Raw genomic sequence first — 24,592 nt, 5'->3', positions numbered from 1 at the left:
TATACATCTACTGTTAATCTCAGGTAGTTTGTGTAGTACAATAATATTTGTATAAAACTTAATAAAAACACTCCCACATCCTGTGACAGAACACTTAATGGAAATACTCTTTCTTCAACAGCCACCAAAAAAATTGCTCATTTATTTTTTTAGCAGGTACCTTATTTGACCAGGTTTAGTTCTGAGGACATCTTCATGACACCAACAGAAGTTTACAGAATATTCTGAGTCAGAAGAGACCCAGAAGGATCATTGACTCCATCTCCTAAATGAATGGCCCCTATGGGCATTGAAGCCACAACTTTGGTGTTGTCTAACCAACTGTGGTCATCTCAGCAGGAGAAAGTTAATACAATTAACTGGAAAGCACTCAGGAATTGGACACAACAGAACAAAAGACACTATGCAAAAACTTGGGTTGGGGTTTCTTGACCATTTGGGAACACCTAATTAAAAAAGAGGAACACCCAATTAAAAAAGAATCCTCAGTGGCTTGACACTGCCAAGCACTTTTGTTGTGGCTTGTTTACAATCACCTTCAGCAAATAGTATGCCTGCCCCTGTGCTGAATCAGTCACCAGACCCTGTGCACTTGAGGGATCTGGGAGCAAAGAGACCGGCTGCTGTCACAGACCACACAGAGCATTTCCCCAGACAGAATGATCTCAGGGTTTGTGTGCATTGGTCCATCAAAAGACAACAATTACATTACAGTGCCCTTATTAAACCTGAGAAACTGCAGCATCTCCTCACTTGTCACTTAAATGCTGAAGATGGCTGGATACTGCTGGGATCACCATTGACCACTACGGGCTGTTGACAAAGATGTTGCCCAGAGATCTTAGCCTCGCACTTTGGTGCCTTTCAAATGTGGATCCCCCCATTTTCAAACTCATCACTTTATTAGCAGGAATAAAATGAACTCCATCACCATTTTTAATGACACCTAAGAGACTGGAACTGAAATGCCATCAACATGCTATACTCAAAGCCATGAGGCCACTCTCAAACAAGCTTCCACTGCTCCTTGACAATTTTAGAGAGGCAGAAAATACAGCCTTCTACAGTTTCAACAGTATACTAAGCACTATCAGAAAAATATATCCAGAAAATGGTTGACCTAATTCCTACCCTTACATTTACATTTAAAGCTTTGAAGGAGGTGCCACAGGCTACAGTGCTTAATTTTATCTTCATTAGTTTGCAAAGATAATTTCTTTGGGGTTTAGAGACTAAGTGAAGAAATGAACTCCCTTTGAGCAGTGTTTCTTGATTTTCGGAAAAGGTCAGCCCTAATTTAAAAATTTCTTTCTAGAAACAAGTCAGATTACCATATGACGACTACTTACTGTTATGAATCTTTACAAACTATTCTCGCATTGGGACTCAATAAAAAAATGATTGTAATTCTTCCTTCTGAAACCCTGTAGCATAGATAAAGCTTTAGCATCTATCTAGAGGTCATACAGCTGATACGTCCAGACAACTGCTGGCTGAATTATTTCCTCTGTTCAGCTTATCCATATTATCTTGTGCATTTACACTTGGTTTTACCTGTTTGTCCCTACTAAAGACAAAATAAAACACTGTAGCTTCAAAATGAGACAACTCTGAACCTGAGTCATAATTGTAGACCTCAGTAAGTTGGTCCTTAGTAAGAATGTTTGTTGTAGACATTCAAAATTACACCTTGAAGCTACTCAATAGTGACTGACTTCCAGTAAATAAACATGAAATGCATCTCATTGACAGGCCCAGAATTTAGCCAACAGGCTGTAATGCTAAAAAACATAAACTATAGTTCATATTCAGTTTTCTTACCTGGGTTCTTGTTTGTTACATTATCACAGAATAGTATACTCAGACGCTAAAAATGCATTGCACAAACTCTTCATGAGTTTCTCATCATCTCACCAATTTCCCCATACTTGCATTTGCTACAAGTGAAAAATGATACCTAAGAATGTATGAGGAGATATAATACTTTTAGGAACATTGACTTACCAATTTAACAACGGAGGCTTCAAAATAAATTTTCATTCAGATGTCTAAGAACAATGGAAAAAATCATATACAATGTAAATAAAACTGCTGCTCTAAATGAAAAACAACTCACAAGAAAAAAAGATCTCTTTGCAGATTTATTCAATCATGCATGCCTCATGTGTTACTACTACAGCAAATTACCCCAAAACAATTTCTCTATTACTGAATAGACTCAATTCATCTACCAGTGCTTAACAAATATTTGATCCTAATTAAACCTAATGATTTTCTCTGCTTCTGAGATGGTGCTGCAGATCAACATTTTTTTAGCACAATACTTGATTTAAAAGCAAAATTCTGACAACCTGGTGTGAATTCTATTCAAAGATGCGTTAACATGGAAAAACTGTGTCTTCTCTATCAAGAGATTCTAAAAGCAGAAAGTTGTTTTTTCAAACTGTGTTGCTTCCCAGATGACTAAATTAGATACTTTCCTGTCACCAAAAAACTGCTGATAATGAAAAGCCACTCAGGACTCCAGAGTCACTGGAAATCTGTTCATACATAAAATAAATCCTCAACATACTTTATACTGGATTACACATTTGCAACTTAAGAGATTGTTATTTTAAGGTGTTTTGCCAGTTTGTTTCCTTTAAGTAAGGAAGAAAAACTGGGAGATGGAAAGTTTATTTATGCGTTCACTTGCAATTTTCAGTGTTCTGTTCTGTCAGGATATTAGGGAGACTCTAATATTATGCAGTGGTAGAAATCTTTTGAAGGATTTCTACCATTGCATAAAAAGAATTTTTGAATTTTCTTTAAACCCAGCACATTCTGCAACTTTTTTCTGTGTGCTTGTTTGTTTCTTTAAAAAACCTTGTTCCAGTTTTGTCAAAACTCATCTGTTATCCCTTAGGTGCAGGAAGGTTGCCATTAGGAAGAAAAAGCTCATTCAGCCAAGCCATGGACACAGGATTTAGGGTGGCCAGCACTGCTTGTTAGAGACAGCACTGAGAAAAATAATTCCAAGGCCTAAACCTCTTTCTTCTGTCAAAAGAAATCTTAAGATACTGTTTTGAACAACTCCCATGGGTGGCACTGGCAACCTGAAGTCAAATATACTCCAAATAACGTATCCTGTCATGTATTAAGATAATTTCACAGTAATTCCTTTGTTGTTGTTTTACACCTTACACACAGGGTCCGAACTTCTCATGTTGAACAACTACTGTAACCTCCCTCACTTAAAAGTATTCACAATTTTTCAAAGTGTGGAATGAATTTGTCTGTGCATAGCTTATTTACTACTTATCAGAAAAACAGAATTGTCACCGTATTTGTCACTAATTGGTGGCCTCAGCACAGAAGGGATTTTTATGCTTGCCTAGACAGAAAGTCTCCCCTAAGACATGCTCCACAGTTGCGTCATGCCAAGGCAAGTGCAGCATATGCTTCTGTGAATTCTAGTGCTGCCCAAGAAAACTTTTATTTTTGGGGACTCAGCCTCTTCCAAGAGGATGTATTTCACAGGTTTTCCTCCAGCCATTCAAGGAAGAATAGCAGAGACAAACATTCCTCCCTCAAGCTGAGCCCATAAACGAAAATTAGAATCTAAATCACTTATGTAAAGCAATACTGGCAGGAGTGGGTTCTTAGAACTAGATTAAACTAAGCGTTCTAAATTGTTTCATCAGACGTCTGCAGGAATCCCAATTTACTTTAATGCATGCAATTTAGCAGCTGCAGAAACACTACATTTCAGGGGTATTGACAGTATCAGCCATTTAGGGTAAGGCAGTTAAAAACTTCAAACCAGAAATTTTATAAGGAATTAAAATTAAATACGTCATTCTCTGTACCTGGAGCTACCCTACTTTCTGATTTGGGGACAAGTAGAATTTCTTTTCAAGCTTTGGGTACATATTTCAAATTTAAGCAAAGTTGAAATTTTTAGGAGATACAGAAGTGAGACTTCACGACACACAAACACTTGTGCATAAAGTGAGAAGAAATAGCCAGAGAGGTTAAAGGGCTAGAATCGCTGCATTTACTTAAAGCTGAGTAATTTCTTTTGGAACTCCTGTTTATGTGAGCAAACCATATGAGTACTTTCAAGGAGTAATTAATCCTATTCCAGATCAAATTTCCCTCTGATTAAGCTGCAGTTGGCTACATATGGAATCACAGTTCTGGCACATTAGTAAAGAGCCTAAAGTTCAGTGAGTCCAACCAAAGTCTTGCAGAAATACTGAATTTCAGGTCTATAATTTTTAAAACGTTACTTCACAGGATTCTCAATCCTTTTCTAAGGAGCATCTTTGCTCATTGAAATGGTTTGAGTTATAGGTTTTAATGCTTTTGAAGTTCTACTGTACATCTGTCCCAAGCCCAAATGCATATTATCATTTATGATGATTCTTAAGGGTTTACATTTCTTTGAAGAGTTAATATGATAGGTCTCAAGTTTCTACATCACTTGAGTACTGCCAGGTTTCCAGCAGCAGAATTTGAAGTCTTCACCTTAGTTCTCCCTGAACACTTGTACCTTTCTAACTGTAAAAAAAATACTCCATGGCACCCTCTGCCTCCCTATCTCACTTTCCTAGACAGAGTATTGTTTTTTTATAATAACTGAAATAACTGCATTGCTGGTTTTTCTGACAATCTTCTGACAGAAATGCTGGACATGGATAAATGTTAGGCTAGCTTGCATAGCATAGGAGAATCCAGATGCATTTCCCTCCTTGTGGACAGGGAATGAGATTGTTTTGTGCCTAAGCAGCTCGACTGCAACAGGAGTACACATATGTAAGATGTAGTGTAGCTTTCAGAATTGTGAATTCTGTTAAGAACAAGATCTCAGGACAAAAACATAACCACCTAAATTCATAGAGAAAGGCACTTTGTTAATAAATGGAAACAATCTGAAAATGTATTCACTAATAAAAAGGAATTCATAAGGTAGAAGCTATTACAACATCAGTAATGCTGCTGTTGACACATGAAATGAGGTACTGAAATTAAAGTAATGACAGTGATTATTTGTACTTACAAAACCAGTATGAGGAAGGGAGGCGTGTATTTAATTTTTAGCCTTTAAGACAAAGAACTATTAAAAGATTAATCTAATTTTTTGAGACTTTTTAAAGAGAATGGCTGAGACCATCTCTTGGACAATAATCTAAGTGTTTATAGGCCAGAACACATAAAAAACAAGTCTTGCCCCTAGGATATTCACAAGGTGTCTATGCTACAGAGTTCCAATTTTTCTTTTTTCTCCCCAAAATTAAAAATTAAAGCTAGTTTTCACTACACAAGACCTCCTTCGAAACAACTACTAATGTGCAGACTCTACAGTGAAATCCTAGTCTATTCCCTCTTGCTAGACACAGCTGAGATCCTAATGGGATACAGATCATCATGGATACTGTTCTATGGAGAATTCAAGGACAAGCTAGAAAAACAGTGGAGGAATTCCCATATCTTAGAATCCTTATGATCATAGAACCTTTATATTTGGGAAAGACTTCTTGATTGTTGAGTCCAACCTTGCACCACGGTGTTCATCACTAAACCATAACTGCAAGGGACACATTGACATAGTTTTTTAATACTTCTGGGAATGGTGATTCTAACACTTCCCAGTGCCTGCCCACTCTTTCTGTGAAGAATTTTTTCCTTATATCCAATCCTTAGTACTGTATTATGATTTAATGTTATCAACACTGCCATCATGTTAAGTTTTTCACCTGCTTGCAGGACCTCCTGACAGATTTCCCACTTACTGTATCCAAAGTCTCTATACTCCCCAGGATTTAAGTCTGCAGCAACTACTATGATAGATATCAATAAGCGAATTCCACATGCATTGTACAAGTTTTAGAAGTTCTGATTATCAGCATTTGACATTAAAGATGATGTGTGAAGTCAATACATGAAGATACTTCAATGTTTAATGAACAAGGCAAAGTACAGTAAAACTTGAGATGCACCCAATGTAAGGCTTTATGAAAATTCCATATAAGCTGTGAATATTTTATACCCAGGAACACTCTTTGATTTTTAAAATTCCAGTGCAAAATTATCAAAAGAGTAATTTGCATCTGTTTGTTCTCCAGTTTTTGCTGTATAGTAGAATTTAATTTGTGATTTGAAATACACTATTATCTCTGTCTTTTTAAGCTCATATTTAACTGATTCTGCTTTTTAGAGTAGTAGAAGGCATGGGGGTGATTTTTTTTTAAGAAAGTAACGGCTAGCCTTCTATCATGTTAGTGAGCTATATATCAAGAAACTATACAGCTGAAGACTGCTTTTGCATAAGTATTTCAGAATTTCATTCAAAATTCAGCTAAAAATTTGTTGTTAAGGACGCAGCAGAAGAACAGTCACATTTCTGATTAAACAGAAGCCTTTTATATAACCTAATATATGGGGTAGTATACAGTTGCCTTGACAGAAGAATAAATGGATACTTATCTCTCCTCAGGGGACTGGGAAAGCTGACAATTATCGGTGACCTGCTGTGATGAATACCCCATTGCTTACCACATGTCTATTAATTTTTCAAATGCACTGATGTAAGATGACTGTCTAAACCAGGTTTTCTTCCATCATATTAGTTCACTCAGAGTTCACCTGAGCAGCTCAAAAAAGGCACTTCATATTAAACACAATCCCATTGATCACTCTCTATTTTCCATTAGAGACTTAAAAACAGGGCACCTCAAGAGTGTGGGAAGATATGGTTTATTTAGGAGTTTATTTCTCTACTCTGGTGTGCTTTTATTGACTTTCTGTAATCCTGTACCTCAGGACTGCTTTGGTGCTGCTTGGAGTGAGACAGAGAAAGGAGTTGTGCTAGTAATTTTATTTATGTGTAGGTCAAGCAGTAGAGGTCATCAACACCCAGCTAGATCTTACCTGAAAAGAACAAAGGAATAAATGCATTCTATATGAAACCAATTTACTGTATATGTTAGGTATAGTCCTTTGGGGGAAAAAGAAAAAAAAAAAAATCTTTCTAGCAGAAGGAAAAAAGGTATAGTTAAATAGTGAACTTGTTTTGGCACAAAAACTACTGCAGTGGTGTTTGCCTTCCCAGTCACTCCTACCCACTTCTAGAGTTCATCACCTTCCTAACGGGTGTAACATAACTTTTTATGAAATCAGGTATAAACTTACCCCTGAAATGAGCTTATTTCAAAGAACTGCATAAGCAGTTACCCTGTGCAAAACCAACCTGATAAATTTTAACATTACGAATGATTACTTCTGAAACATAAGTGAAAAATATGAAGGAAAGGGGAAGATTTAAATACAGTTTTGACAAAAGAGAAAAATTAAATATAGCCTTGCATCAGGCTTTAAAAACTTTTTTTCACAGTCATTGAATGGTTAGGGTTGGAAGGGACCTTAAAGATCATCTACTTCCATGGGCTAGGAACCTTCCACTAGACCAGGCTGAACAGAGCCCTATTCAGTCTGGTCTTGAACCACCACCTCCAGGGATGGGGGGGTCTACAACCTCTCTGGAAAACCTGTGCCAGTGTCTCACCACTCTCAGAGTAAAGAATTTCTCCACCATACCTAACCTAAACCTACTCCCTTTCAGCTTAAGACAATTCCTCCTTGTCCTGTCACTACACAGCCTCATGAAAAGTACATCTCCAGCCCTTCTGTAAGCCCCCTTTTAAGTAATGGAAGGGGCTATAATGTCACATTGGATCCTTCTCTTCTCCAGGATAAACAGCCCTAACTCTCAAAGCCTGTGTTCACAGGAGACACACTCCAGCCATTTGCTGAAAAGAAAACCCAAACCAAATACCCTGGGACTAACTAGAAGTCATTAATGACTTCAGATAAGAGGAATTCCGCAGCTCAGGGAAAGTGAAGAGCCTGGCTTCCAAGTTAGTGTCTCTACAGCACAACACACATTCTCTATGCAATGCTCCAAGTCCCCAGGTCATCCAGACACGTGCAAGTGGAGGGACATGTGCAAGGCAAGGTACCACCGCTACGGCTGCTAACCAATGTGCCAGCTATGAAGCACCCGCTGCAGTACTGTCACCCATAATATAAAAAACCTCCTAGATTGAAGATGCCCGGTTAGTAAAATATACAAGAAAACTATTGTGCACATGCAAGGGGGTTTCATATTACATATTTTAACTTTACATGGTTGCTTGGATCCAGGCAAACCTGGTATTTTCTGCATGGCAGTCATGGTAGCATATGCCACCTAACAGTGATATCTTTGAATTTTCAAGTCATCTGTTCTTTCGAGGTAAAGGGAAAAAGAATGGTGTGTGGGCCATGCAGTGGCACGAAGGTAAAGTAACTCAGGCTAACTTTTAGCGATGACAACTTATTTCCCATGTTTCATCCCTGTCTATTGAAACAGACCAACAAAGCTTTCTTCAGAAGGCAATAACAGGCAAGTATCTGAACTTGCCTGCCCTTGGCAACATTGTTCCGTCACACATTTAAGCAGTTATGGGGAATGCCCCAAGAAGGCTAGAGTTATCATTTGTTAATACCACCCTTATCTTCTGCTCTAAAAGTTAATGGTATGACATTTAAAAATACTCCTGGAATCTAATTTTTATTACTTGGGAAGCAGATTCTGCTAAACTGTACATCTCAGAGGAATCTTAAAATAAACTCATGTCTGCTCAATGTTATATTCAAAGGTAAGACTACTGATCTGAGACTATTAGGTTATATTCCACTTGAATGTTGTGTACAAAACAGTAATTTTTCTCCATTTCCTACAAAGGCTACCAAAACCAAGTTACAGAGTTCTAAAGTTCAGCTCAATCTGGGATCCTGCCTTCATCAGGAAAGGTGCATCTCCTTTCCCCGTCATTTCTGCTTCTGCCATGTTAGGTCTACAGATCACTTGACATGGGATAAATAAGAACTAATCCTACAACTAGGAACAAAAACTAATGCCTGCTTTTGCATATACATTTTCAGTTAGATAAATTATATTGATTAAAACATTATTTTGAAAATGTGAGCATAGTTGGCCTGCAGTTCACATACACTCCATATGCAAGGCGGTTCAGATTAACAGTTCACTGCCTAATGTCCTTAATTGTACCATTGAAAACAAGCAACTAGTCAGACAAGCTTATCTGAGATCTTGGTACCAGCTGCGAAACTAGTACCTCTGTCTAGGCCAGAAGGACTTCATCATTCCAGAGTTAGCACACTAAGGAAGCTGAGGAATGACAACTGATTAACCACATTAGTTGCATTACACAGTGATCTAGCGCTGAATAATTCTGAAAGACAGTTTGTAATAATATTTCTACTTATATCATCTCCTGTCAGAATATTCTATTTTGTTTCTAATATTATAAATGCAGCTTCAAACAAACAGTAAAAAAATGCTCTTAACTATATAACCTTTGCGTTGCTCTAGACCCTGACATCAATAATATTCCTACTACAATGTTACAGCAAAAGGAGAAGATTAAGAATTGGCCACAAAGATGAATGATAGTATTTAAATAAATTCTGACATTAGAAATAGGGACAAAATAAATTACTCAGTCATATTCAGAGGAAAATGTCATTTCCAAAGAACGGTTTGTCCATTTGTGACAGATACTATGCTTTGTATCAAAAGGGCAACAACCCCCCCCCCCCCCCCCCCCCCCGAGTAACAAGTTTTAAAAATATTTTTCACCGTTAGTATGGACTTAAAATGTATCATTGTTGCATTAAAGCTACTCCCAATCTCTAAAATACAGCAACAGAAAATAGAATAAGTTATACAATTTAAAAGGTAATTTGAAATTTAGTTGCAGTGTTAGCAGTACAGAATGACTTCATGTAAACTGCCTGGTCTAAATAGAACTAATTTCTCACAAGTACTATTTTAATTCCCAGTACTAAGCAACTGTCAATGTGAAAGGGAATACTGTTGAAAAAAAAAAAAAAAAATTTGTAATAGAGGGCCAGGCAGAAAATGGGAATGCTGCACCTGCAAGAACCAAGCAATTGAAAGCTTAGACTGACAAAATCTACTTTGCAACAGCATCTCTATTCACCCAAGCATCCCTGAAGCATATGAAAAATTCCTTCAGATCACAACACTGAAATCCCCTTACTTTCAGAAAAGTAAATTCAATCAAGACTGAAGTTGGCTTAGGGCTTGTGTTCATATATAGTTAAATGTCCATTTGACAATCACCAAACTATTTGCAACATTAAAAAAATTGAGACAACTTCCTGCTTCCTTCCCTTTCGTCAATTAGGCTTTCCTCGCACATAACAAACTTTACCCTTTACACCTACTGATGGATTTATAGGACTGGCTATTGGTATTGCTACAAGGTTATGTGTGAGGATACACCTGTATCCTGAGGCACCCCACAGCCACTGAGGGAGCTGCCCTTCCCTTACCTTAGGAGAGCAGCTTGTAGCACCCCAGTGTTCTCCAAGACACAGCTCTGGAAAGCCACTCTGGAACTTTCATGCTCACAGGCAGAAAATACCAGCAGAGAAAAACAGATGACTGTACCAAAGGTCTTAATGAAGCTTTTGAATTCCGCCACCCTTTCAAGCACTGAAATTGCATCCTGGCAACAAATGAGCAGAATGTTTGACTATACCATGACCTTGGTCTATCACATTTTAAAAAAGCTAGCAGTAACAATTCTGGTAAAATTCTTTATTAAAGTAGTATATATTTCTTGGATCCAAGGAAACCTTTTTACTGCAATCTTAGTAGGCAGGCATAGCAAATATGAAAATGAAGAAAACCTTCAAAAGGATCAAAAGATCATGTCCTCACTTGCAGCTGAATTGTAAAAAGCAATGTAATTGCACCAAAAGACTGAATTTGCCACTGAACATTCAGCAATAATGCTGAGAGAATATCATGAATATCACTAAAGTCAGGGGACTCTGACTTGCCTCTAGATGGGAAAATTTATAGATCTAGTTTGACCTATCACCGCCCCTCAGCATAAGCACAAAGTATAAAAGCTTCAATATGCACCCCCAATACAGAGGAGAAAAAACAACATGTGTTTCAGTAACAATACTTTAATAGTGAAAGTACTGCTCAAGTTCATAATTAGTTATAAAGATAATTTAGGAAAGTTTTTTTTAAGTTTTATATTTCACCCTCATGACTGATTTTCTATTTCTTCTATTTCTTTAACTAGTCTATCTGTGGAATGATAAATACCATATAGAGAGCTGAGCCTTAACCACGTGCATTCACAGAACTGTGTCTTGTTATGGCTCCAGCTAGTCAAGTTATTTTCAGCAAAGGTCATCAAGTTCTGAAATCCATTAGATTTCAGAAAGCAAGAAAAACAAGAAAAACAAAAACAAACAAACAAACAAACAAACCAGTTTTATATCTATCACAGTCATCAAGGCAGAATTATTCCAAAAAGACAAAATTTGATAAGCAGCCTGAATTAAGTCCATTAGAGGGAAAAAAAAAAAAAAAAAAGGAAAAAAAAAAAAGAAAAAAAAAAGTTGTTATTATAGCTTGTTCTTTTCTCTTCCCATAAATTCATATCCATAGCTAAGTCGATGATATAATTCAGAAATCAGATTCTCATGCAGGTCATTGTGGTCAGAAATAATCCTATTTAAAAAAGCCAAAAGACATCTGGTCCAAAAGGAGATCTTTTGTCCCACAGATTTTGAAGTATGACACATCAGCTTAATTCCTTATACTCTAACTGTACCTGAGCATCTTCCAATTGAGTGCTAATCTAGTGTGAAGTTTTACCTAGTCACAATTAGTCAAACACGTTTCTTGCAAATACGCACTTGAATGCTGAAATGTAATCATCCTTTGTATATTGTCTAGAAAAAAAAATGGAACAAACCAACCAGTACTTATTCCACAAAAAATGTTTGGAATGAAGTGCAAAACCAAAACTACTCTAGCATCAATGGATAAATATATCTTGGGCTGACCCTGTAGTGACAGAGAGATAGAGCAGTTTAAATGTCTTGCTCATTCTGTGTGCTCGTCACACAGAAAAGGCCAGGCCAGACTGGAACACATGAGGTCTCATTTCAGGAGATACTGCTTTGCCAGCAGAGAATTGCCTGTGTCAAATGGACTAAAGCATTTCACTGACTTCACATAACCAAATTGCTGTGACTGAAAACCATCTGTGAATACAACACGCAAATGCTGTACAGAAAATAATCACAGTGACTTTTACAGATGCCAGTGTGAAAGGCAACGACACTTTGCCAATAACAGCATAACATGACGTAGCTATCAAAGAAGTGACTGAGAGCTGGAGGTTTGACATGTCACAGCTCATGTCAGCAGCACAGCTATATCTGAAGGGCCAAACCAACTACTATGGTCTTAACTCAACGGTCTTATATTGAACTTTGAGGTTGTTTTCTTGATTTCCCACAGCAGGACAGTGATTTGCTGGTTACACTAGCAATCTTGGCATGGAGTTGTAGCACAGATAGGTAGACAGAGTTTGTAGCACTGAATAATCAAGTATTCTGCAAGTGCAGAGCTGTTTGTGACAGTTCAAAAGGCTCAGACACACACTCAAATTTTTTAAAGCCTTAAGATTATGAACAACCTTTGTCCAGGCCAGTCTGGTTTGTCAGATAATTGACAGACAAGTTAGTAAACTCAATGAAAAAACATTTTGTAATAAGTAGTTCAACCAGCTGACTCAAAGGTCTTTCAAACTTGCTCTGTTGTGTTTGCTGGCCTGTAAATGACTTCCTCAAAGGAGCTCAGATTTAAACGGGAAACAGCTCTCCAACTCTAAACAAATATTCTGGCCAAGCACTTAAATATTATTGCTAAGAGCAGAACAGACTGCAAATATTAGAGCATTCCTGTTGCACTATTGCTTTTCATTCTACTGGCCCTAAAGAATTCAAAGATCTGAAAATTTAACAAAAGCATGCTCCTTACCTATGTCACATAATGGTATTCTCAATCTGAAGTTGAATGGTTTTGTTCAAATTCTGATTAGAAGTCAGCACTCTGTTGATTTCAGCTGTTCTACCCATTCCTTATTATTAATATGTGTATTTTAATACCTGTCTAGAAAAATGTAAATTTTCTTGATGAATAATCTGGTTTTGCAACCTAACACTTGGCACATCTCACTACAGAAATCTAAGTCGTTTGGATGAGGCTTCCTAGATCCCAGGAAGACAGATCAACACCATGCTGACCTGCCGCCTGTCACTTAAGTGTTTTGCTAGAAAACCACCATGCAGTCAGCTGCTACGAAGCAAGAAACCCTACAGTTACTTCCAAGTCAGTGGACTTATGCTTATTCTATTTACATAAAGGAGGGAAATCCAGACAGGGGTGGAGAGGTCAGTGCATAGAAACCTTTGCACAAGCATATACAAACTATGCAGGACTTAAAAGTTCAAAGTAATCCAGACAGCCCATTTGCAATACATCTATATGCCTTCCAGGAATTCAGATGTTTGCCTAGTTATTTTTCACCCTTTTAATTCCAAAGTTTTGGGGCTTTGTTGCAGTTTTATTTTGTTTAGTTGGTCCTGGTTTTGTTTTTATAAAAGGTGTGTGATAATAGCACTTTTGAGAAATTTCACTCTCAAGTCAAAATTTAATTCCATTCAAACAGTAGATTTAACCTGTACCTCTGCTCAATTTTAATTAAGAATCTTTCTTTTAATGCAAAACTATTACTGCAAAAATGTTTTATGAGAACATATTATTGAGGTATCACTAAGAAGTGGTGATACAGCTTTAAACATTAAGCTATTGCATTACAGGTAGGCCTTTAGGAACCTGCCTGCAGATAAAGTTGAGACACACTTTAAGGAAGATTTTTCAAAAACTTTCAACACTAGCTTAATTCTGCTTACAGAAGTCTAAGTGTGTTTACACAATTTTCCTGTGTTTTTGTCACAGGAAAAAGCAGAATCTTTTAGTACATTAGAATGTCCCCAGGCTTTAAGCCATAACATCTAAATTTCTTGTTTAATGCACACACATTTCATATCCTTCTTTTTAACCAAGTCTTACATGAGTTTAACTCCCACTTTTAAACTATTACTTTGGGTCTGAGCTGTAACATTCCTAAAATCAGCCATCAGATTCTCTTTTCAGCACTGAAAAGCTCTGTGCAGGACTCAGTAGGGAAGTAGGAACCAAAAGGTGATTTTACACATCTGGAGATCCAACAGACCTCTAACAGCAAGTTCTAAGTGCCTTTATTTGACTAACCATCACTGTGGGAAGATTAATTAGCTAATTCTGCATATTGAAGGCTATGAAAACTCTTGAAAAATTCCATCCACTGGTCAGAACTTGACTGTTCTGAAAGACTCAATCTTACCAAGACAGAGGACTCATTCTCCAAATCAACTGTCCCTTTACTTGAGCAACATAGCTTTTCTTCCCATTAGCACCTCTTCTGCTTCTTTCCCTCCCAGGAATTAAATAAGACACTAGTACATTATTAGATATACAAAATGTTTATCCCTGTTCTTTTTTCAACATTTTTTGACTTTGGAGAAGAAATCCACTGCTTTCCAGAAGGTCCAGAGGCCTCACAGAGATTGATGGTCACGCATACAGTTCTGCTGCATTCAGCTGCACCTCACGTCTCAGCTCACCAGCTCTATCAAGATAAATGACACAAGTAAGAGAATCCTCTGCTGGTGCCTCAAGGAGAACTTTCAAAGTTGAGAGGCTACTTGCACACAGGAACCTGTGTCTTGGACTTTCAGCTTCAAAAGGCTGGAGCTGCTGCTACATTTTTCACCTGTTGTTTTTGCATAGACTAGGAAAGATACACATGTCAAAAGCCTCCTTTGCACCAGGACAGTTCCTTTCTAAGTGCATTTGTACTAAATGACTGTTACAGGGAACCTTTCTGGGAAACAAGTCATTGGCAGTCTCAAGTGTGGAAGGAGCCTGGGTGCCCAAGTCATGTCCAGCAGTAAAGACGACACAGAATTAAACATTCTAACAGCATTAAACATTTAGGGACATAAGTCAGTAAGGAAACATACTAATTCTTAAGACACAAATGCAGTCTTACCAGTATAAACAGATAATGCCTTATGTGAGCCACTGCAAAACAGATTAAAGCATACTTATTAGTTTACTTAGGCAGAGAAAGTGCTTAAAAGCACTTTTCTTACCTTCTTAATAAAGAAAATTTCTTTATGTACTTATTTTCTCAATAAAGTACAAGCACATAAGTGCAGGGATGTGGGACCAGAAGACCTCACTGTGCTTCTTTCCAGCCTTATCCATTCTGTGGTCCTGTGGCTGAAAAGGTGAATTCTCTGCCATGTATCATGCAACTTTATTCCCAAATAAGTACTTTTCAAACTTATATGCAAATTAGAATCAAATGAAACTCAAGCCTTGGGCCAGAAGTGAAAATCAGTCATTGTTTCATAAGCAAAAGTACCTGCTTTTGATTTGTAACTATTACTTTTATTTTTAAGATGGAAAATGAATACCAAAAGTATTTTGCAGAACATAGAAAATGTTTATCTAAAAGAAAGTGGTTTTCTTAGAAAAGTTAAGCAACCACAAGTTTGGACACTAGTTAAAATTATTAATTCTGACAAGATATGCTGACTGCTGTACTTGAGTATTAATAAATTAATTTTAACCTCTTCCCCCAAACCACAGATAAATGATGATGAGCAGAGGCTACTGTGAGAAGCTGTGAATCCTGCTAGTTCCTGTTTCATTTGGATCAATCAAAAGGTTAAGCACAGCCTAAGCTTCAAAGCCAACAAAGAGGCATTGCAATTTTGCATTACTGCAGACACGAGATAACCGGGATGCCATAAAAATTGCAAACCACTAAAGCAGTTGGTTACATAGAGAATCCCAACACAGACTTTTCCCAGAGCTATGTATTGCCATCTGAAAGTACCACATGGACAGGCAGTCTAGTGCAGACACAACTCACAGGTCCCACACACAAATGTTCTCAGTATCTGCATTTTGATATATCCCCAGTCTGCAGCTAATGTGAGGAAGAGATGGCTGCAGTATGGCCTTTTACTCAGATTAACTTCCTCTATCACGAGGTCTTGATTTCAAGTTTTCAAAATACCTTTTTCTTCTCCAGCATTGCCACATATTAAATACATGCAGTTTCACCATATTACTATTATCTGCTGATATGCTTAGATCATAGATGAGAACCCCACACAGAACATCTCCAATAAAACTCCACATTCATCAGTAAATGAACAAAAGACCACACCATGGAAGTAACCTCATGACTAAACAGCACATTACGATAAAGTCTTTCTTAGCACAAAGCTTTTAACAAGAAATCTAAGTTATCGTGATCATTTGTTTCTCAAGGTAACAGTTCAGTAATTTCATATTTTGTTGGGCAAAAAGAAAACATTTTCTGAGACACTTTGATAAAATAATTCCATCATAAAATGCTTATAGATACACCTGCCTCCTAACCTCCTATTTGAGCTCACAAAGACAGTGAGGAGGGAACAGAGTTGTATAACCAAACTGTTTTAACTCAGCCTTTTTTCTACATACACAAAGAGTTATAAACAATGGTGCTAAGCCATCCCAGATTTAATGGGTTCCTTGGGACCATATAATTAAGTGAAATAAAAAATTCAAATAAGAAAGGGGTTTGTGGTTGTTGTTGTTGTCGTTTTGGGTTTTTTTCCAATTTATTTGACACCCCTTTTGGGAAGTGAACAAAGACACACTGTCAAAAGCAGAAAGTTGCACAAAATGTTACCATTTGTTCCCTATGAATGCTGAGGTATACTTATTCAAGGAGAAGAATTCCACTGCTCTCCTGAGATTTTCTCTCTTAAGCTGAATTTTGTGCCAAGTTCACTCAGCTAAAGTTTGGGTTGTGTTAGCATGCCAGATACAAGTTCCTCTAAGTCAGCCCTGGTTTTCACTCAAAAATTAAGTGCAAAACATATGGTAAATTCAAACTCACATGAATTAAAAATGACCATTAATAGATGATCACTGGCCCTTACTTTGACCAGTTCAAGCACTGTTTTTAATGAAAAATAATTGGTATATATTTTTGTCTATTTGTCTATTATGCAGCCTATCTATGCGTATCCAGCTATGTTTTTGGATATGTTAAGGGATTACATATTTCTAAATAGATCAAACAATAATTGCAGCATGACCTCTGAGATGTCCTAATTTCCTTCAGAAGCTTCAGCTTTTTGAGAAGTAATTCTCAGGTGACAAACTCCTTTTATATGAAAACCAACAATGTAAAACAAGAAAGATATTTTTTTATGAAATTTAGACATCCATTTCAATTTCTCTCTTTTTATTCAAAAATAAGATGGAAAGCTTCTTACTAAAACTTAATTGGAAAGCCTCTGAACAACTTTTATGTAAGAGTGTTGATCTGTGTTGCTTGGGTTTTTTTCTATGAAAAGATAACTATTGCTTTACATTAAATATAACACTTATATTAAATATGCCACTGAGTTTTTGCCTTTTTTTTTTTTTTTAATAGACTGATGTTAGGGCTACAGCAAAGCCTGCAAAATGAACTCTGCAGAACTAGGGCATGCAGTATGTAAGTACACAGTAACTGTGGTGAGTGAAAGCATCGCAGCATAAGTGATTAGATGGACTGGGTATATATAGGGTGCCATCTAATGCCAGCCAACTGCTTAGAAAAACCTCAGCACGGAGCAAAATATTCTCTGCTCTTCCAAGACCACCTTCATTTCATTGCAGTAAAGAATAAAAATAGAAGGTGGAGGACAAAATTGCTTTTGTTTGGGTCAAACTCAGTGATTACTTCATAATCAAAGAAAAAAAAATGTTTCAAGCTGTACAATCAAAACCCAAAGAAACTATAAGACAAATACCTTTAATAGAACTGTTACAGAATTACATGATCAATTAAAGACTACTGACAAGTATGCTTACTGTTCCATGAAATAGGCACATCACCAAGAAAAATAAATTGTTGTATTTAATAACATCAATCTATTTCATCTAGAAGTGGTGAGACCAAAACTCTATGAGACATGAATGAATGTTGGGAAAGTTTATTTTTAAACTCTGACTTGACACCAAATATACTTTGCAATACACATTCTTAAGTTAATTTATTAAACACAGAACATTCAAACAGGTAAATCCAAGACAGAACAATCACCACTTTTGCTTTAAAATTTTGAGAACAAAGTACTAGATAAATGATTAAACTTCGTGTATACCAAAGTACCATACAGAATCATAGATACTATTCTGAAGTTTGTAAAAGCAGCACAGTAATGCCTTTGGATATTAGTCTTTGTACTTCACATACAAAATGCACCAGAACTACCAGCAAGCCAAAGCTGGTTTTCTTTGAACACGAATTAGAAACTCAAGAATGCAAGTCATAAGGGCAGGAAGAAAAACAAATCTTTAAGAAAAGTATGACTTACCAGACAGACGAGTTTAGCTGTGTCTCAAATGCAGCAGAAATTTCTGTATATGTAGACCTTGTTTATTTAGCCCTTTATGAAGGTTTCTCTAAAGAAATTAATTTAACTCACATGCAACAGTCTGCAAAAGAAAAAGAGAAAGAGTCTAAGGTGCTTTTTTTTCTAAGAACATTTGAGCTATTTTCAGTAGTAATGGGCTTGCCTACTATCAAAATGAAAATGCAATACAAAACAAGCAGCCTCCCAACCCAAGCTAAAAAAAAATTTAAAAAAAATCAGGAAATCCATAGCAAAAAACCTTTGTTCTTTGTCCAATTTTTTATTTAAAGAAACAGAAGGAGCAGGGAACTACCACTATTGAAGGGAAAAACCAAACCAAATTACTGTTAACAAGGAAATCAGGGACCTTGAAGACTATAACTTTTAGCTCAGACAATGAACCACCATGGATTTTTTTACTGTGAAGGATATCTTTTGCCTTCCTTACACAAGGTTTCATCTCAGATGGGTGTAATTCTATTTGCACTGAAGTCCATCCATATGTGTCTGGTATACACATCCAAGGACAGGACAAATCAGTATACCAAGACTGAAGCCAGTAGTTTGTTTCTAGTTTGCATCTCAACTTTCCACTTTCAGCAACAGTACAATTTTGGAAACCTAGTGACCTGAAGCTGCTGGCACTCCTTTTGTTTTTTTGACCAGGGCCATTCAGTGCCATGAGAAATATCTCCCTGTCCTCCTCTGTCACATTGCCAAACAACCAACTTACCTTCCCATAATGTAAAAACACTGTGAAACAGAAAGTATCAATACAAATTAATGACTCTAGGAAAAGACCCTGAACATCTTGATGGGTACATAAAAGCTAATTACTTTGAAGTTTAAGAAAACACAGATAAACTGAGTCAGTGAAAAATTATCACCGCTTTTTTGCAGCTTCTTCTGGGTGAGGAGAAAGCTTCCAACATATCCCTCTCTATAACTTCTCTCTATACGTCTCAACAATTCTTGGTTTTGCTTCCTCAGAAAAACTCCCCAAACAACATCAATTAAAAAATTGTTACTTTTGTTCACGGAAAGGTTATGAAACATAAAGTTACTCTCACAGCTCAAAACCTAAAACAGGCTTGTGTGGCAAGATTGCAAAATGTTTCCATATCTGCAATATTTCCAGTCACATCTACTTAAGCACATTAATTCAATAACATTTTAGAATACCATGGGACACCCTAATTTCTGATTTATTTGTGAACAGTAGCTGTTTGGAAGTTACATGGACACATGAAACATGATGCCAGTTACAAGCTATTTAGTAAACTGTTAAAAGACTAAAGCAATGCTCATCATAATAAACAAACACGAAAAGAACATTTTTTTCTGAAGAATTGCATAAAAATAATTAGCTATAGAACACTTAATAATGAAAAAGCAGCCAAACGTAAAAATATAGCGCAAATTCATTCTGTGTTAGCTCAAAAGCATCCTTTCCATTTGATCTCAGCTATTTTCAGTGATACAGCAGTTAAATAAGCTACAACAAAACCCACAAACTCTAAATACCAACCTATTAAATTAATCATTATTGCTACTTCATTCCTGATGTCTAGTTTAAGACTATCATTTTACCACAAAACTATTTCAGCAAAGATAAAAAGCTCCGTTTATATTTGAGATTCATGAACAAAGATATTTAAGGACTCCAATAGCTTAAATTTCAGATAATGTGTGAGTTATAGCCAGCTTGAGAGCTGTTATGGTCAGGTGGAACATGCAGTATGGTTTGTAAATAAATACAAGACCTGTATCTACCAGACCACTAGTGTCAGATTCTACATTACCTTGCCATCCATAATGCTTTCATGTGATGGTTACAAGCTAAATCAATAAATATCCACATGGTGAATACTAATACTACACAAACACAAAACTTGCATTATTAACAGTATCAATTTACTACTGACATAATTTAATACACAACACTTGGCAGCTCAGCATTTCTTCTCAGAGGCATTTTCTCAGAAGACAGATTTACCATTAGCTGAGTCACCATCAGCACTTAAGCCATTTTGGTACCTTGTTTCTTCACACACACTCTGCAACTGTATTTGTGTAAGTAAATGACAGCTTACCTATTAGTATTTATAGCATTTACTAAACAAGACATACACACTGTTTCAATATATACTAAGATGCTTTAGGTACAGCATACAAATCAGATCATCTTTATCCACAGGAAACATGAGATGTCAGAAGTGTCACATATATCATTTAGATCTCAACGATAAATGAATATGCATGTTCCTAAGTAAAACAGACAAATATATCACTACTCTGTGACACAAGACTGTCACCTTATGCTTTTTTGAGACTGACAAAAATCTCTTTCATTTTATGGCTATCAGCAGTACTAAAATTACGAATATAATTTCTTCAGTGACCCACTCCAGTGTGATTTAATCAATTTTTAGTATTAAAGAATTCAAACATGGCCAAGAAGTATACAGTTCACACTGCTGATGTGGGTATTTGGCCCAAGTCTCCAGGAGCTCCATGCCCAGACACTACACGACAGGAACTATAGAGATTTTCATAAATCAGAGGAAAGAATCTTGACAGGTAAGAGATACAGAAGGTTGTTCAAAATACTGAGAGAAAATTTGCATACCTGCTTCACTGCACAGATTCATATAAAGGAAATCATGATTTTTCTAAGTCTAGCCTTTCAAACACAGTTGAGGTACTGAAGCTTCATGTGGAATGGCTGAAGGAAAATACTTATTTGAGAAGTGTCCCTGAACATTTCAAGATACGGAAGTGAACAGCCAGGTGTAATGACTCCTTTTCCTTGTACTAGTCTATATATGTTTCTAATAATATACTTTAATATTAGTGCAATACCTTTGAGTAGTATGATAGTATGTCTAAATGAATTGCATGTTACCCGCCTCTGGAAGAAATGAGGAGTATGCCTATGATTTCTTTCATTTGTTAATTTTTTGTTTTCCAAACAACCATAGTTCATGAATTTCATCTGAACTATGACAAGTAACATCAAATGAATTTGATGTTAGAGAATGGAAGCAAAACAGAGGTACTTTGTTTTCAGAAGTCTCCCTTGAGAGTATTCATTCATAGAACCGATTATCTCAAATCTCTGAAATTAGTATTTTTTAGAGTGCAGGGAAAAAAAATCTACAGAAGGAAAGCAATGGATCACATGCTTTTTCCTGGACTTCACCTAGTCTCAAAAGTGATTTAACATATATGAACTTGATGGATCTTACAAATAAGACTTTTTTTTTTTTTTTTCCCCCCCCCAATGTCAGTGTGCTTTCAGTAGCCTCCACTGCTGAAAAGCAACGGAGCTATTAAGAAGGGTGGCCATGGTCCTGGACAGGATGGAATACCTTGCTACACATAGGTCATATACAGAATTATTTGTGGTTAATCCTATATAATGTAATGTGTTAAAATGCATGAACATGTGTTAACTAAACTCAGTGCCATGGACGCCTTTACTCAAAGTATCAAAGCAGCCTTCTGAATTTGTCTTGTAAGTGTTCTACAGATAACTCATGCATTTGAAAGACATGGATCAAGACCACAAGTACAAAGAATCACACTCTCATGTTATTAACATGAACTGGTCTGCAAAATAGCACATGTTTGATGAAGAGTTCACTCTGCTGCTGTTCTGCAGAACAGCAGACCTGCATTCTCTTTAGAAGACACCAAATGTCTCTAGCTATACTGAGTTCTCATTTTTGACTTTAGATTTATGTTAGACTGAAACCCCTAGCCATTTTTTGCAAGACATTTTACAGTTATAATAAACAGCTATGTTATAACTTTTAATGTTTAATAACACAATTATACCATATAGAATCTGTTAATATTATTATACTTTTAAATCAGCACCAAATAACTACATTAAAACATAAGGATACTCTCAACTTTGAAGTGAAATCACAGGCATTTAAACCCCTCCAACTATTGAAAGCATATTATCTAAATATTTCAAGCCTCTTAGTCATCTGTTAGAACCAATTCCAATACTTTAGCCAATTCCATATAACTGGGCGCCAACCATGTAACTGCTCTCACAATGATGTGAAAAGTGACTGCAGCCACTGCAGCTATCATTCTGAAACTGGCCCAACAGGATAACATGCCTGCCTATTTTGCTAGTAAAACTAACTTCCTATGTTCCAAGAGCAAACAGTTAAAAATGAACAGGAAAATAAATATGAAAAGGCCTTTTCCGGAAACGGGGAACAGAAGCTTATTGTTAATCTCACTCTTAATATACATTGCTAGGCCATTGTTTCAAGAACTTGGTACAAAGTTATTTGTCCTTCAGGCCTGTTTTCTGCTAGAATGTGCTTAACTCCTGTGTAAGACCCTAGTTGTTTTTTGGGAGGATGCTGAGGGCATAACGGAGTGGAGTTTTCCTAAAGGCCTAAACATCAGAAATGTAAACAAGCTAGGACTCTCAACCTGTGACTTACCAATGCAAGTAACAGGGTCTCCTGAGCCCAAATGAAAAGTGGCAATTTTTAAAATACCCATTTTATATTACTACCCAAATTTCTAAGCATCTGTATGTCTTTTAACAGTTAGCTAAAATCCTCCTCCTGAACCAATCATGCAATGTCTTGCCTTAATGAGATGACTTTGGTGACAGCTGTCCTGTACAGCCTTGTGTTTTACCAATCTTAAATCTGAGGCGCAAATATCCAAAAGATATTCTCAGTTTTTTTCCATTCTTTATCAAAACCATGGAAGATGATGTTATGCTACCATGTTATTTTTAAAAACACTGTACTGATGGACGTGAAAACATCTGCCACGGATATGGAAAACCTGTATTAAACTTCCAGCAGGATTTACAGTCACATCTCCCACTTCCGTGGCACAATACCAAGTGTCATGCTATTGTCTGGTCTTTTGAGGACACTGGCCCTCTTTCATAGAGTAATCACATACTTCAAGCTTAAGAAAGAAAAAACTTACCTAGGAGAAAGGAAAGTTTGAGCAACTTCCTTCAGTTACTCTGAAATATTTACACCCGAACAATATACTCTGAAATATTAGCACCTTCCCAGAGTTATCTATGGATAAAACTGCATTCATTTCTCAAGGGAGAACTGCCATCACCAAGCTCTGGGGCCATGATCCTGTGTGCAGATGCCACTCTCGAGCTGCTGGTCCACATTAGGAAAAAGAAATCCACAGAAGTAGCACAAGTCCCAAATCCTTCCTTCCGCTTCAGAAAGACTTATGTTACAGAGCACACAAGGCCTAACGCCATTCTGCTATTTCTTAAACCACCAGATTACGGCTAGGCCAGCTTTACACCTCCGCACTCTGTATTGAGCTTCTATTCCAATTACCATGACTAAATCCACAAAGGAATTTAGGCTTCTCAATAATTAACACAATGGTTTTCTGCCAATTTGCTAAGCTGCCAGCCTAGTAATGAAAAAGTAAGGGATATATATGAAAAACAGTCCTTAGCTTTACTAATTAAGTAATTTTAATGTTTTCTGCTACTCATAGCATAGAAGGTAGGAAACAGCCAAGCTACTGCAGCAGAAGCTTTCAGGCACTGAACCCTAGGGTGAACACTTGTCACTTCAAATGAGTATAGAACTTCTCACGAGTCAAACAGTGTAGAGAGCCATCTTTCCATCAATGTTCCTTTAGTCAGTTTATTCATTTTAGTACTATGATCCATCAACTGAAAACACAACCTAAAGAGATAACTGTTCAGCATTTTAGAATACAAAGTAATACTACCAGAGTCTAGTATTTTACTGATATATCTTTTTTCCCCATTAGTCTAATTGCAAAGGCAATATCTGGTTTTCAGCAACCTAACATTTTTATTTTTGTTTCCTACCTCTAATGGCAACATATATTGACGTAACAGAAAGAGCTGAAGTCAGATAAAGCTCACTAACACAGAATTGCTTTGGCAAACTCCTTGCTGCTCAGAGTTTCACATAATCATGACAATTATCAGTCCTTCAGGCTGCAAAGGAGGTAGTTATTTCAAGAGATCAGGTACATGACACCAGGAGACTGAACCTACTTGCAGCCACACTGCCTCCACCTTTGTCCACCTTCTTATTGCTCATCAGAAAGAAAAGGTGCTGCCAAAACG

The 24,592-nt window shown here is 36.8% G+C and overlaps 1 protein-coding gene across 8 annotated transcripts in view; it reads right to left on the bottom strand.

The window, feature by feature from the left end:
- Window positions 1-24,592, bottom strand: part of SORBS2 (sorbin and SH3 domain containing 2) — a 147,344-nt gene that overhangs the window by 110,333 nt on the left and 12,419 nt on the right. For all 8 annotated transcript variants that reach the window (XM_058420505.1, XM_058420506.1, XM_058420507.1 and 5 more), the window contains one exon: window positions 18,424-18,544. The gene's annotated coding sequence lies outside the window, so the exon portion shown is untranslated. The remainder of the gene's footprint in view (window positions 1-18,423; window positions 18,545-24,592) is intronic.

Source organism: Hirundo rustica, chromosome 5, assembly GCF_015227805.2.
Source record: "Hirundo rustica isolate bHirRus1 chromosome 5, bHirRus1.pri.v3, whole genome shotgun sequence".
Lineage (NCBI taxonomy): Eukaryota > Metazoa > Chordata > Aves > Passeriformes > Hirundinidae > Hirundo > Hirundo rustica.
The sequence above is the reverse complement of the archived record's forward strand: the minus strand, read 5'-3'. Positions and strand labels throughout refer to the sequence as shown.